The sequence below is a fragment of the Rhinoderma darwinii genome, chromosome 6, assembly GCF_050947455.1.
Source record: "Rhinoderma darwinii isolate aRhiDar2 chromosome 6, aRhiDar2.hap1, whole genome shotgun sequence".
Taxonomy (NCBI): domain Eukaryota; kingdom Metazoa; phylum Chordata; class Amphibia; order Anura; family Rhinodermatidae; genus Rhinoderma; species Rhinoderma darwinii.
This window is the reverse complement of record NC_134692.1, coordinates 49,245,071-49,257,427: the sequence shown is the minus strand read 5'-3', so window position 1 is coordinate 49,257,427 and position 12,357 is coordinate 49,245,071. Positions and strand designations below refer to the sequence as shown.

Genomic DNA, 12,357 nt, shown 5'->3' with positions numbered 1-12,357 from the left:
ACAAAGGCCACAGCTCAGAGTATGTCTGCTGAGCCGAGATTCAATTTGGAAGAGATTAGCTAAATGTAATAGGAATTATGGGTAATACTATGCAAATGAACACAAAATCCAGAGACAGTAATTGGTGCCAGCATTAACTTTAGAAGCTTAAGTGCACAGATACCAGAGAAGAGTTTAGGCTGTGAAACACTTTTTTACTAAGTAGATGTCCACCTAATATTATTATAGGAAAAATAAAAAGAAATTAATGTAAATGTTAACTTGAATATTCAAAAAGAAAGTAAAAATCAAAAAGTAAAAAGAAACAAAAAGAAAGTAAAAAAAAAAATGCTGATTTATTTATTAACTCTGGTGAAGAGGATTTGTCAGCTCTCCTGTCATGTAAACCTTTAGTTTTTGTATTCGCCATAAAACAATTCTGGAGATTTTTTCCTTGGAATTCTATGTTGTGCCATTCTTCTGTTATTCCTCCTGGAATTGTTTCTATCATTTAACATCTGGGCGTTACTATTCCCTATATCAATACATTGTGTCCCATGCACACTCTGACAGTGTCCAATCAGTGCTGATAGTGTCAGACAGTCAGAGTGTGAAGGAACACACTCTATTGACAAGGGGAATGGTAGTACTCAGATGTCAATTTATTCATATATTTCCAGGAGGAATAACAGAGGAATGGTACAATGTAGAGTTGAGTTTTTATGGGGAATGCAAGTATTTACTAAAACAGACAGGTCAGAAGAGTTGGAAGGTCCTCTTTGAACATGTCTGTTGAATCTTTACAATCCCTCTGGTGTGGATTATGCCTTAATGAGGAGGAGACATTAATGAGGAGGACCGATGTAATATACATCTAAAAGTAAAGATTTCTTACATCTTATATGAAGTTTATAATATTTAATGGAAATATCTGTGTAATGGGAGGGGCAATGCCCTAATGTGCATTGCTGCGGCACAATTTCCCATTAAGAGGAGCTTTGCCTCTTTGTAAAGTTTTAACAAAATTGATAACATCCTGCCTCTAAGCTATGATGCCTAGGAGTCATAAATTATATAGGTAAACTTGCTAAGGAAGTGTGCTGGGCTGGGTCTCCTTATTATAAATTATAAAGTGCAGATCTACTGGCAAGGTGAATCCATCAGATTAAGCTTCTTAGAAGAAACATTTATTTCTCAAGAGGATCTGTAATCAGATTATGTTGCCCTATATAAGAGCAGCATAGTATGGAGACAGGTCCGCCTTCCTATTCGCCAAAATGAGACAACAAATATTGTGCCTTTAAGCTAAAAGAAGCAATCAAAGAATACACAGAACTCATAAGGGAAATTTATCAAAAGTTGCAAAAGTCGCCAAAAGTGGCAATGTGCGTTACAAATTGCAACCTTTATGCTTTTTTTGGCGCCCTCGCCAGTTTTTTTTTAAAATGGGCTTGGCTTCACAAAAGTGAATGGGGTCACAATAGCCCAACAAATTTATTAAAATTGAAGCCAGTGGGGAGCAGCCCTCCATGCTCACCTCATCGCTCCTCTTCTCCCCACCGGGTCAACTCAGGCTCCCTCAACATGCTCCAGCTCATATAAGGTCCTGACGCCGGGCAGTGTCAGGACATTGTATGCGACGCATCACTGATTACGTTGAGTGCTGCGTCGCAAATAAGGCCCTGATGCTGCTTGATGTCAGGATCTTGTATTAGCTGCTGCACGCTGAGAGAAGAAAAGAAGGGATGAGTTGAGTATACTTTTTATTTTGTTTCCGGTGGGGTGAGGGGTGGGGATGGATGGTGTACGGCCACATTCATTGTGCCCCATGGCCAGCAAGAAGATGGCGCATGCCTCTTTATAAATCTGTTGCATCTTACTCCAGCGGAGCAGACAGCTAAGGCTGGCCAATGAAAGTTCTTAGGAAATCTGCCCCAATGTTATGTCCAATGAATTACCGCAGGCAGATATCATTTCCAACTCTCAATGGTTTGGCCGAGCATGCATGCCTATTGTCATAGAGTAAGGGGGTAAGAGGCTGCCAAACACATCTGGCTGTTCTTATCTCCCAGGGGAACAAATGACTGGGTATGTCAGAGTTCAGCATGCCTGATCCTTGTTCTCCTGGACAGCAGATATCAGGGGATAGTCAGGATACCCCATACACATTAGATATTATTGGATTTTGCCAAAATTGTCACAAATCACTGATATTTATCTATTGTCTATGGCCAGCCTAAGACTAAGTTGAATTGTAAGTTAACAGACAGTAGGGATCCAAATATACTTTCTCCAAATAAAGAAATAACGGTTTTGTTGACTGAACTGTTAAACCACTTCCGGAGTGGACCAGCAGGTAAAATTATGCCTAGCCAATGAGAAGAATGCATTTATGGGAATTTAACTACTCCCATATTTTTTAATTTTTGTTATTTTTGCCGTGTTACTTTGAGTAAGGGCTTGTCCACACACAACGGAATTGTTGCAGCAATTCTGTTGGAAGTCAGAGACAAAAAGGCACCATTTACTGCAGTTTTTACGGCAGAAAATAGTGCGTAAATTGCTGTGTTTTTCACAATGTTAGGAGATGGTGATATCTCCTCTGAAAAACGTAGCATTTCTGGACACTTTCTGCAGCAGGAATTCACATGCTGCAGTCCGAAAAATACGCACCGCAGGTCAATTTCTGTTCGGAATTTTTACGCAGCATGTGGATGAGATTTGTTAAATCTCATCCACTATGCCGCTACTGTATTCTGCTGCATTTTTTCCATCTGAAATTCCAGCCAGAAAACTTTTTGCAGCGTGTGGACAAGCCCTAATATAAATTGTGCTTATTCAGAGTAGTTTGACTCTTGAAAGTAAATGGTGACAGCACGGTCTACCTGAATTTCATATTGTAAAGTAAATTCAGTCAAACTACTCTGAATAATGGATATTGCGCTTATTCAAACTAACATGGCAAAAATAACTAAAACAATAATAATGTTTTAAAAATCTAAAAGAAAATTATTTCGTTTCAAGGAAACAAATAATTAGCTACCATTAATTAAACCATTAGCAGTAGTTAAAAAGACAATGTTTGGCCAAAGGCCGAAATAACTTCCTCTAGTTAGTTCATTTTTATTAGCCTCGGAGTTAATTGCTAGTGTCCAATTATTCCCCATCCGGACATAAGGCTAAAGCAGCAATGTTATACTTAGTATACTTACCAGAACCATAAGTGCCTGTTGTAAACACCCCATAAACATTTTACAAATGAGCAGTTATTGAGACAGAATTTTTATTTATCAGTTTTGAATAAATCCTTTTTATTTCATAGTAAAACAATAAGTAACATATACGGTAATGTATAGTCTTATATCTTTGTAGAATTCTCTGAACATTACCTTACTAGCATCCCTATTATCTTGGGATGCAACTAATTCGATTTTAATAACTGTAGCTGCACTAACTGGTAAAATACCAGGATTTAGGCAACATAATAAAAAGCAAAAATATCTGAAATAAATAAATGAGCACTTCTATCTGCACAATAGCTCCTCCAATGCTCTATTTCAGTGCACAGATGGTACAGAACTTACCATTCCTTCTCAATGAATTTAAATATCATCAAAAAGTTAATTTATTTCAATAATTCAATTCAAAAAGTGAAACTCATATATTATATAGATTCATTACACACAGAGTGATCTATTTCCAGCATCTTTTTCTTTTAATGTTGATGATTATGGCTAACAGTTAATGAAAACCCAAAATTTAGTGTCTCAGAAAATTAGAATATTATATAAGCCCAATTTGAAAAATGATTTTTAATACCGAAATGTTGGCCTACTGAAAAGTATGTCCAGTATATGCCCTCAATACTTGGTCGGGGCTCCTTTTGCATGGATTACTGCATCAATGCGGCGTAGCATGGGGGCGATCAGCCTGTGGCACTGCTGAGATGTTTAATCGTAGAGTTAAACAAGCGCCAATCGGGGAAAGGTAATGCCCAGTTGTCAATTTATTCATATATTTCCTAGAGGAAAAACAGAGAAACGTCACAATGCAGAGTTTTAAGGGAAAATGCTCGAGAATTGTAATTTCACGCTGAATCCAAATTTTCACTAAAACAGACCTGTCAGTAGAGGCGAGCTGACAGGACCTCTTTAATGAAAGCATTAAGCTAAAACATATTTCCAATAGTTTAATGGTATTGCTTATCATTGATAGTAGCAATGAATTCTGCTCCTTTTTTTCTGCAAACTCCCACTACAGTATTCCAATAATTGTTTAGTTAAGGACCTATTCACATCAGCGTCATCCTCCTGTTCATGGGTTCTGCTAGACATTTCCATAGGAGGAACCCATGAACGGAAAGGCAAACGTAAACCATAGCTTTATCGTAGCGTTTTAGATATTTCCTGTTTTTTTTAAATAAATATTTTTGCTTATGTTACTTTATTGTTCACAGCATCCCCTTTTACTAACATTTTAGTAAAATAACATGGAAGCTAAACATATTTTCTATGAATTATATTTTAAGGTAAGAGTCTTATATGTCACCTGGTTGGATTTGTATGGCCATTAGTGGCATTCTTTTAACATTCTATACACACTGACAGAAACAGGCTAGCATTGCCCTAAGGAGCTGAGAAATATCTTAGTTCTTCTAAGTTCTTCTTGCAGTTTTAGCCCAATGGAAACAATATGTGAACTGAGCATCCAATGTTCATGAGGCAGTAGTTGTTAAGTCTACTCATCTTCAATCCCCAAAATGGAACCTGGGGTTCAGTGATAAGGGCATGTTAAGGCCATGTTTAGACGTGGCGGAATTGCTGTTGAATTCCACTGAGGACAGTCCGCAGTGGAATTTTGCAGCAGCCGTTTTTTACATTTGTTTCTATACATCTGTAGGAAACTTAGTTCAGACATTGCGGAAAATAACTGTGCGTAAATTTGGCTGCGGTGCAGAATTTTCCCTCTACAACATTGCGCAGAAGCAGCGGAATTTCACTGCGGATTTCAGCCTTTGCAATGCAAAGACTGAAATCTGTGGCAAGTCCGCTGTGATATCTTCAACGCCTGAATTACCTGTCAAATATGCAAATCTGCACCAACATTTGCAACAGAAAAATTCTGCCACGTCTGAACGTGGCCTCAGGGTTCTCTTGGCCTGCTTCTTAGGAAACGTGTATAAAGAAATAGTTAGCTAGTGATGTCTGGGTGGGTATTGACACTATGAGCCGGTGAAGATGCTATTATTGTCTGGAAGAAGCAAGCCAGAATAATACTCAAAATTTCATAGGATAATTGGTGTTGGAAACTACTACCACTTTCACTTTTATTCTTTTTATTATAGGACTTGTACAGGGGTTTTCCAATTTTGTTTCAAAAGAAAAAGTATAGAGAATTGTTATGCAGCTTCCTAATGTACTTTGTGTTTTCATTCTTGACATTTCAAAAAACTTTCCTTGTTGTTAATAAGTGGGTTTCTTGACCTAATATTTCTTACAGCTGAAAGTTTGCAACAATTTATCTCATTCACTTTTCATGATACCAATGATTAAAGGGGTTGTCTCACCATGACATCATAAGGGGGTGCCCAACTTGGGACGCCTCTCTATTATCCAGAGTGGAGCTATATTGAGGATTACATTCTGGTGAACAAATGTAAATGATCACTATTCCTTTTAATGGCAACATGTAATAGTGAATTTCTACTGTAGGGGAATGTATGGCTGGCCGCAGCTGACCAGTCAGCTATTATGCTGCCCAAAGTACTTTGAAGCCGAAGGGATATTCTGAAGTTTTAATTTGAAAAGGGGTTGTCTTCTTAACACTACCTCTTTAAGCTTTATATACATAAAACCAGACATCCCCTTTTAATCATTATTGAATATACAGTAGTTATTTTTATAATTAAAGCCTATAAATGTAATAATAGAATTAATAAAAGTTATTTTTCATTCTGGTTTTACTAGGTGACGTATTTCTGATCTAAGTCTTATCGATCTTTGCTCCTCAAGAAAAAGAAGGATCCTGACTACCACAAGGGGTAAGCCGACGTATTATACAACTACTTGTGCTGAGTTACTTCCAGCTCCCAGTCCATCACATTACTAATCTACACAGGTCACTGCATGTTGGTCCTTACTTTTAATATGAAGTTCTGCACATGCTGTTGATTTTAATCCCAAACTAAAATCATATAAATCAACAGGTTTCAAATCTGGGCCCTTTTCTTAGTAAATGTTTTTATTATTGAACCTTTCATGTATGCAAACTGGCATGCTGACATTCAGAGTGCAAGTTTAGCAGAGATGGGCCAGAATTCACATGCAGAAGAGCTGAATTTTTGTCATTTGGCAGAGATCATCATGGGACCATAATGTGATATCTGGGGTTCTATGTAGGATTCAGTATTATTTTTTTATTTTTTATATAGTTTTTCTTACCTGTATTCTGCCACTGTTTGCTGCTGTCCAAATGGCACAGTGGCAGCAGTGTGACCTGTCATTCCTATAACACCTGTGCAAACATATGACATAAGATCATCAGTACACATATAGTGGTATGTAGGGTAATATATAGTGGTTGTACACTGCTGAAGTTTGCTATATCCTAATCTCTTACCCCATGCTGTAATTCATGACACATTAGACTCAGATTACACCTGGTGCTTGACTGCAGGTATTCTTCTCAAACCTCAGCCACACAGCTGCTGAGTGCACTGTTTCTGGACACCGGGCCTAATTATTTTAAGATTAATATACGCACATTGTTTGCCCTGGGTGAGTAAATAACTGGAATTTATTAATAGTCCCCTCTGTTGGTTCTCAATTGCAGCATCCAAGTGAGAGGTCTGACTGCAGAGCCCAAGTAAGCTAAAATACTGCATTGCAGTCACTTTGCTAAGCCCTAACTATTTAATTGCTGGCTAGTAAAGCAGCAATGGGAATCACCTCTCCTCTGTATATCTTATCGTGAATCTGATATTCAGGGTTTGATGCAAATTTTTTTTATAGTATTGCTAAGCTAAGTCTCAATTATCTTCTATTGTCATCCACTTTGTTAAATGTTTATTTTATCTTTGAATCATTATTTCTATTTTGGTGTTGGTATTAAAATATTGATTATTTTGAAAACTGTTTTGTTTGTAAACAAGAAATATAATTTTGGATCTATTGACACTTGTATGCCTATTAGTTATAAAAATTTCTTGCTCAAATCAGCACATTTTATTACACATATTGTAGATAATGATAGAACTTATAAGATGGCTTTTGCAAAAAAATAATCTATTTTTTATTTTACAAATCAATTTATATATTCTGTCTAGTAGAAATTACTGGTTAAGAGAGTTAGGAAATGTTACAAATGAATGAGACATCTTCATGAAAATTGTGACCAGTTTTGGGTAGTGAGCCAAATGAGCATAGCTGTATCTACAGGAGTGGTTGTCTTTCTTCAATGAAGTTGTGTTTTAAATCAAATATGTTGATAAAACGTTCCCAACTCCATCCAAATGTGCATTTATCGAGATAAAGAGCAAGTTGGTATTTGTTTTAAGGATGTGTTAAAAAGACGTGACTTGGCCATTGTGGGAATGCATCTATGCATGTGCAGCCTAGCATGTCCGCTTGGAGATATCATTTCTGCCGGTGTCATATGTTCAGCAGAAGCCAGTAGTCAGCAACAGTGATTAACAAGATGTAAAAATTGACCTGATTTCTTTAGACTCATTCAACTGTAGCACCAGGCCTTGAGGTAGAAGGCACTGCTGATAGCTAGTGACCTGGACCTTACTGGACACAGAGTGCCCAAGGCTTATATAAAAAGGTACAGCAGAGGGAAATAATCTATTTCATTAATTTATGAAAGAATATGAGAATATTAAATGTAATGTTATATACTAGCATATAGCTTTTTATACATTTTCTGGCCTTGGCTGGGAGACAGAGAAATATTCCCTATTGTCAGGGGAATATACAAAACAGAGAAATAGTCCCTATTGTCAGGGGAATATAATGTCTATGAATTTTGTATGCTGCCACTTTCAACAGACTATATTCATATTATAAAGTGCATCTAGTGCTTCAAGTAGGAAAATATGAGGACAATGATTTTCCCAGACAGATGGAAGATAGCATTTATGGGGTATTGAACCCCCCTACCCGTTCAGTAGTTCAGCAAAGTCTGTGCCGTTCCTAAGGTTGGAAACTGGGAAACCTCATGTTTCTGCTTAAATGTATCCAGGCAATCTTTCTCGCCTTCTCCCGACGTGTTTCCTTGTGGCCAAAAATTCTTCAGGGGAGATATCACCAGGAAGTCTCTTCCCATGTGGGCAATGACGTTAAGATGCCGAGACAGGCGCTAAATTTGAGCACGGGAGGAACGGACGTCCTCGGGAATCCCTGCCACTGCAGAAAAACTACTTTATATACTGCTCCAATTTAATTTGAGTCTCCATGGGAAGAAACTTCATATCACTGAAACTGGATATCATCCCAGGCTACTTACCATCACGTCTATGGGTTTTTGCTATGGTTTTCACTCACCAAAATACAAAGTCGGAACCCAACTTAGAAGAGGTTTTAGGGACCACAAAAACATTTATTTTTTTTACAGAAAGCTGTATAAAATGAGTATCGTTACTAATATAGATGCTGTTGAAAAAAAAAATATATAAATGCCATACTGGAGAACCCGTTTGAAGAGGTATTACAGTTTAATCAAATAAAGGTTATACTTATACACTTTTCCAATTTCTGTATCAATTGCGGCCAATTTTCATTGTTTACTTCCAGTGGATAAAAATCTATCCTGGTCATGTTAGGCCTAATTCACACGAGCGTGTTCGGTCCAGGATATACGGTCTGCATATCGGCAGTATTTCCCGGACCGAACATAGTGCAGGGAGGAACGCTACTGTCATCATAGTTATGTACGATGCTAGGAGTCCCTGCCTCTCCGTGGGAAAACTATCCCGTACTGTAATCATGTTTTCAGCATGGGACAGAAGTTCCGCGGGGAGGTAGGGACACCTAGCATCGTACATAACCATGATGCTAGGAGCCCGGCTCCCTGCAGTGTGTTCGGACCGGGAAATGCGGCCGACATGCGGACCGTATATCACGGACCGAACACGGTCGTTTGAATTAGGCCCTATGGACACAAAAAATGCAGATAACATTTATTTGTTGACACTGGAATTAAGTTCCCAATTCTCTAAACACTCCCAATGTCAATTACAAATATAGACTTTGTGTCTACATCCTTTATGTATTTTTTAGCCCTTCTTCTTTACCATACTTTAATTGTATTTTGTGCAAAGGCTTAAACCGCTTCCTTATACAATTTAATGGTCAGTCAATGTATGTTAAGCATTGTGTAAAAAAAGGAAATTAATATTTTATTAATTTACTGAATTAAGGGTTATGCCCAGAAAAGATTAAAGGAATCAGTTTAAGCGACATTCATTGACTTGAATAGTGGTGTCCGGCCCTTTCCTTATTTATTACACAATGCGGCTCTTTCATTAGTCCACAATTTCTTTTCTTATTAACTCTCGCTTTTCAGACAACCCTGTAAGAGGCAATTGGAAAGATTTATGTGAATTTAACAGGAACAACGATAGTCTGTTGTAGATCACAGTTAAACTTCTGTTTGCCAAAAAAAGAGTCTGCAGCTTTAAGGAAGAGGGTGTTTTACTGGTTTTTACAGTAGTTTTATGCAGATGCAGTGTTTTTCCAGGGTAGATGCCACTATTAAATAAATACAATACGTAAATACTGTTGGTCTATGTTTAATGAATGTGTAAATAGGTATCAACCTCTGAATAAAAAAACAACATTTTAGTATTATATATTGTTTTAACATTTTATTTTGGTCTTTCTACCTGAAGATTCTCTGCCTAAGTGAATTTCATATACTTTATGTGACCATTTAATAAACCAGAATATTTAGTAATCCAACAGCTCAGGTCCTATTGGTGCTAGATTAAAGGAATTTTAGTTTATTATTATTATTTACTATTATTTTTAGTGCCAAAATATATTCTGCACAATACACAGAATTTTTTTTACTTACAGGCCGTACACCGGTGTATTTGCGTACTAGGAAGCCGTACGGCCTGCATGCACTGCTCTACTCTGTGCATGAGCCCTAGAGCTCAAAACGTGACATATTTTTCTCAGCCATACACACATGTACATGCTAATTTCAAAGGGAGCCAATAAGTCTCTCAGTTTGTGTTTGTAGTGTGGGAGCAAATACATGCAGATTTTGATTGTCAGATTTGATCTCAAGACCCCAATTCTAAAAGGAAACAGTGTTAACCAATGAGCAATTGTTATATCTCTAATTAACTTAAGAATAATTCTAAGGCTGAGTTCACACTGTGGAATTTCAATCCGAAATATCAGTGCGGAAAATCTGCAGCGCTTTTGCTAGAGAAATTGACATGCTGCAGATTGAGAATCCGCACCGCAGGACCGCATCCGCATGTCTTTTTCTGCAGAGCTTGGATGAGATTTGTTAAAATCTCATCCACTTTGCTGCTTCTGTAATACGCTTCAGAATTTCCACACGGAAATTCTGAACGGCATTTCTCAGCATTTACAGTTTGTGTGAACTTAGCCTAAGGGTAACCCCCCACGAACTGGCATCAACCCAGTTTCTTGTACATGACGATGTTGCGGGTACAACTGCTGGTTACCTACAAAATTATCGCCACACAATTTTGCACGTTTTTTGCAGCGGTTTTAATTGCAACACTGTGCAGGCTTTAACAAGCTATTTGACAATGGAACTCCGTAGGGCCTTACCCTGGAACATATTTTTTTTTGTTTGCTTTTTTTAAACAACCCCATCAACATACAGAAAAAAAATCTTACCAATGAAAAAGAAACAACTTACCACTTTTCCTCTGTACCGTGGCTCAAGTGTCCCTCATGCTTTTATGACTTTACTGCAACATCTAATCTCTCCTGTAGAATATTACATCAATTTGGATGCAATGTCACTGTCGCCTAGTCATAACACTGTGCCGTGGGATACCATTGCAGGCAGATTTTGCTTTCTTAGTTATTATATTTCTGTCATTGGGAGTTGGCCTGCAAATAATTACATAATGTAAAGTGCGTATTATTCATGAAATCAAACAAAAAAATTCAGTTGTCTAATCGCTGTTCAGCCTTTAAAGGGAACCTGTCACCAGCATTTCACCTATTGAACTCTACTCACCCCTCGCTGGCCGCTGCTGTAAAAAGTTCATTGCCGTTATCCCCTCTCCTAAACTCCTCCTCCGACCGTAAATAACGGTCTGCAAACATTTTGCGCCTTTTACGGTAATAATCCGGCAGTCTCATTTCTCTTCTTATGCCCCCCCACTGCAAAAAACTGGCCCACCCTGAATGCTGTCAATCAAAAGTAAGCTGCCAATAAAAAGTAAGGAGGCGGGGTTAACTTGGAAAGTCTTGAGGAATGAAGATATGACTCTTTTATGCCATACGGCGCAGGAACACTAAAAAACTGAATACTGAAGGTACAGAGCCGACTTAGAATACAATTATAAGTTACATATACATGATTTTTCACCCACTGCCACCAGGTATTGCTGATTTAATAGGTGAAGTGCTGGTGACCGGTTCCCTTTAAGTCTTGAATCTGCCTAAATAGGCAGTAAAAGTGTGTGCTGTATCCCTTTATAACTTGACACATGTCAGCAGGGCCGCCATCAGGGGGGTATTACTGGTACTCCTGTCAGGGGCCCGGCCACATGGATGAAGAAAAGGGGCCCACCGGGCTGCCGTTGCCCCCCCCTCGGACTGTTGCCCCCCCCCTTGGACTGTTGCCCCCCCCTCGCAACGCTCACGCCCCGCCCCTACTAACGCCCGCGGCACCCCCCTAGCAACGCCCGCGGCACCCCCTGCATACCTGTTGTAGCTTCACTGGAAAGGGAAGATGCAGCATGTGCTGAAGCTCCGTGTGGAGATCCCGCCCCCCAGCTCCTCTACTCTGCCGAACGGACCTGCAGGCTGGTGAGTATTTTCCCCTCTCCATCCTGCTTCCCATCCCCCTGACCCCGTTTGTAGAATGTATGAAGTTGATTAAAATGTTTTTTGGTATTTTTTCGTTTTCCTAGCATTTTTTTTGCCGCGATTTTCGTAATCGCGGCAAAAATGGAGCAGTTTTGCCGCGATTATATAAAAATCGCGGAAAAACCGCGTGATTTGTGCCGCAATTACGAAAATTGCATAAAAAAAAGGATACAAGACATGAAAAGTGCTGTTAGGCTATATTCTCACAGTGCGGTCAAATCACATTTTTGCCGCGATTTTGCAAAAATTGTGGCAAAAAAATAGGATTTCACCACACTGTGTAACTAGACTA

At 38.6% G+C, this 12,357-nt stretch overlaps 1 protein-coding gene and 1 long non-coding RNA gene across 13 annotated transcripts in view; one reads left to right on the top strand and one right to left on the bottom strand.

Annotated features, from left to right (window-relative positions):
- The window catches only part of MAP2 (microtubule associated protein 2), a 196,097-nt gene that overhangs the window by 106,213 nt on the left and 77,527 nt on the right, over window positions 1-12,357 (top strand). For all 12 annotated transcript variants that reach the window (XM_075829689.1, XM_075829687.1, XM_075829685.1 and 9 more), the window contains one exon: window positions 5,946-6,019. The gene's annotated coding sequence lies outside the window, so the exon portion shown is untranslated. The remainder of the gene's footprint in view (window positions 1-5,945; window positions 6,020-12,357) is intronic.
- On the bottom strand, window positions 3,397-11,067 carry LOC142655475 (uncharacterized). Its single transcript, XR_012849501.1, has 3 exons — window positions 10,882-11,067; window positions 6,420-6,492; window positions 3,397-4,000 (listed from the first exon to the last, which is right to left on the bottom strand). It is a non-coding gene; the product is annotated as an uncharacterized LOC142655475 (long non-coding RNA).